Raw genomic sequence first — 4,040 nt, forward strand, 5'->3', positions numbered from 1 at the left:
AGGTGTGTTGAGGTTTGGGACCAAACTGTGTGTTCCGAACGATGATGAGATCAGAAGGACGATTCTAGAGGAGGCGCATCGTTTTATGTATACGGTACATCCTAGTAGTACAAAGATGTATCGGGACTTGCGCGAGACCTTCTGGTGGTATGGTATGAAGAGGCAGATTGCTCAATTCGTGGAGCAGTGTCTGACGTGTCAGCAGGTGAAAGCTGAACATCAAAGGCCGGCAGGGTCGTTGCAGCCTTTGCCTATTCCGGTGTGGAAGTGAAAGCATATTTCCATAGATTTTGTGACCGGATTGTCGCCAATGCTTCACGGGCAGAATGCTATCTGGGTGATCGTGAATAGATTAACGAAATCTGCTCATTTCATACCGATGAAGGTTAGCTATCCTTTGAGTAAGCTAGCAGATTTGTATGTGTATAAGATTGTGAGAATGCATAGGGTACCAGTGTCCATTGTGTCAGATCGAGATCCGAGGTTTATTTCTCGATTCTAGACGAATTTGCAGAAGGCATTGGGGACGAAACTTACTTTCAGTACAACGTTCCACCACCAGACTGATGGACAGTCGAAGAGGACGATATAGATATTGGAGGATATGTTGCGAGCTTGTGTGTTAGACTTTGGTGGTAGTTGGATACAATTTATGCCACTTGTGGAGTTCGCTTATAACAACAGCTTCCAGTCTAGTATCAGGATGGTACCGTTCGAGGCTTTGTATGGTCGGAGGTGTCGATCTCCCTTGTGTTGGGATGAAGTTAATGAACGTCAGGTATTAGGACCTAAACTTGTGCAGCAGACGTCTGAGATGGTGGGTTTGATCCGGGAGAGGATTAGATCAACTTAGAGTTGGCAGAAGAGTTATGCAGATGTTCGCCGCCATGATTTAGAGTTCGAAGTGGGAGGGAAGGTATTTCTGCGTATTGCTCCGATGAAAGGAGTGATGAGATTCGGCAAGAAGGACAAGTTGAGCCCGAGGTATATCGAACCATTTAAGGTACTTAAGCAAGTGGGTCCAGTAGCCTACAGAGTTGCATTACCTCCAGCACTTTCGAGGGTCCATGATGTGTTTCACGTCTCCATGTTGAGGAGGTACATGTTGGATCCTTCACATATGATTAGTTATAGTGAGTTGGAAATTGGGGATACTTTAGCGTATGAGAAGATACCTGTTCAGGTTCTAGACTGTAAAGTTCAGAAGCTTCGTACCAAAGAGATCTTGTTAGTGAAGGTATTGTGGCGAAACCACGAGGTTGAGGAAGCTTCTTGGGAACTGGAAATGGAAATACGCCGGAAGTATCCAAAGTTATTTTGAGCACTTGTACATGATCCTACTGTGGGTTGGGATAGGTGGTTAGTCGTCGGGAGTGCGAGTATGGTGAACTCCTGAGACTGTTGTATATGTAACCACGGTATTCCTCCGCTATAAGTGAGGGTATGTATGTGTATGTGTATGATGGGACTGTGCTGTGGTGATCGCCAATTCGCTCTTGAGTTGTGTCTATGTATTTGATTGTATGTATGAGTCTGTGAATGAGAGATGACAAATTTCGAGGATAAAATTTTTGTAAGGAGAGGAGATTGTAAGAACCCAAAATATGAAAAATGAGTTTAAATATTAAAAGAGGGGCAAAATTGGAAATTTCAGGTCAAAGGGCTATAAAAGGAAATTTCTTTTGCTTCCTTATTAAGAAATCTCAAATATCTCTCTCTCTCTCTCTCTCTCTCTCTCTCTCTCTAAACCTCTCCCTACTCCTTCTCTCTAAATTTTCTTCGCCGATCGTTGACGGAATCGAAAAACGGAAGCTACCACGAGGATCGTGGAAGGATTCTCTACAACTTCTACGGATCGGAATCTCGTTTTGGAGATTTTCAAGTTTCGGCGTAAAATCGAGGTAAGACTCAGTTTTCAATTCTAATATAGTAGATTTGTAGGTAACTGTCTTGTGAACATATTCTGTATTGTGATTTGTAGGTTTTGGAACTCGGTTCGCTATTTAGGAACCTTGGAATTCGGGATTTGCTTACGGGGTTAAGGTAAGGGGAACTATGTTTATATTGGTTATTTTTGAAATCGGACTCGGTGGAACTGTGGTCCACGGTCTTGTGTGTGTTTTGGTTACTCATTTGGGGGGATCTAATGGGGAAAACTATGGATTTTTCGTTATCATAGTTTTGGGAAAAAGAGGGCGACGAGCTGAATCCCGGGTTTTGTTGAAGACCGAGTATATGTAATTTATACTATGATATTGGGATGGTCGTGCCTTGACTTGTTTAAACTGTATTTGTTTGGAAAATCATGATTTAAATTACCAAATGAGTGTGGTTTGTTTGGTTATATGAGTATGCATGTGTGTGTGATATGTTGAAATGCTAGTAGGAACGCGGTTCCGAAATTGTTCCAGGTACTGAGAGTGTCCGGCTCTATGTCCGAGGGCGTGAGCCTATTCCGGCAGATCAGGCCGAAGGGTGTGGATCCACCAGTTTAGCGCCGGAACGATGCCATGGGAGTTGGGGACTAGCCATGTGCCGGTGGCGCCGTGTTTGCGGGTTAACTACGGGCCAATGCCGTATGTCGCGGGCCGGCTTCGGGCAGAAGAGTGTGACGACACTGAGGATTACTGATCATGTGTATATATTGTAACGGGGCTGCGTATAAATGGCTGTCTTATGTGTGCATGTATGCATTGTGTAAATTAGTATTGAAATACATTTAACTGCGTATATGTTGTATCATGATAACACTCAAATGCCATACACTGATATAACATGTGTTCTTCCTTACTGAGAGGTGTCTCACCCCTATTATAAGTATATTTTTACAGGTCCTTCGGGTAACCGAAACTAGCGTCCTAGTGTAGGGAGCGTAGTGGCCGGTATACTGCATTAGCGCTTGGGTAAGTGCTAGGACTGTAGTTTTGTTGGGTTGCCATTTTGAGTTGTATTTGGGCACCCAGTTTGTACGTTTTGTTAGAGCCATGTTCTGCTCTTGTATAGACTCTGGTATAGTACTGCATATGTTGATATAGAATGACTTTTTTCTGCTGCATATATGATTATGATTGGATGTGTTTAGGGTGCCTGGGAACCCCACGGGTCGGACCCTCATCCTTTGTACTGTATCTGTGATGATTTGTATGATATAGGGACATGTTAGGTTACAATCTCACCCCTGGGTCCCATTTCTGGGTTCGGGGCGTGACAGCTATGGTGTTGGCCTTGTTGAAGATAGATCTCTAGGTAAGGTTCAATTTATAAGCCCACAATAATATCTTACTAGCTTTTATAGAGACAGCATTGCTACTCGCACATTCTTAACATCTAATGAATCTATAGTGCTATTATAATTTAAATGCAATAAATATAATATTTTTTAATCACTTATGAACAATTTTTTTTTTATTATTGAGAAAATCACACATCTAAATTTTGTCATTTTTTTAATTGTATGTTTGAAAGAATATATTTCAAACATAAGATTTCAAATTGTGTCCATTTAGATAAAACCATTTAACCTTTTAAAATCATTAAAAAAATATCTCTATTTTAAAATGTAGGGGACAATTTCATAATAATCATTACAATATTATTTCAATTATCTTAGAATAAATGAAGAATTCAATAAGTTACAAATGATGCGTAGCAGAATGACAAACAACACACAACTTTTTATAAATGACAAAAAATGACAATTCTCGAATCCTATCATTCATATTCATGTGCTAAACTAGTATAAAATTAATAATTTTTAATTTATTTTATTTTTATATAAATTTTAAATTACTATATTCAAGAAAGTTACATTCTCATCCTTTTTAATTAATTTTTAAAAATATCAAGTCATTTTCTTGTATCTTCACCTTATTTTATTTTATTCGTGAGAATAAATGTGAAATATATATATATATATATATATATATATATATATTAATTATAAAAAAATGGGCACAAAAATACAGCATCATCGGAGACGTCTAATTAAAATGTTCACGTGCCGAGCAAAATAAGATGAAGCCAGCTGCCCTTCGTCAACC

The sequence above is a fragment of the Malania oleifera genome, chromosome 2 (genome assembly GCF_029873635.1).
Source record: "Malania oleifera isolate guangnan ecotype guangnan chromosome 2, ASM2987363v1, whole genome shotgun sequence".
Taxonomy (NCBI): Eukaryota; Viridiplantae; Streptophyta; class Magnoliopsida; order Santalales; family Ximeniaceae; genus Malania; species Malania oleifera.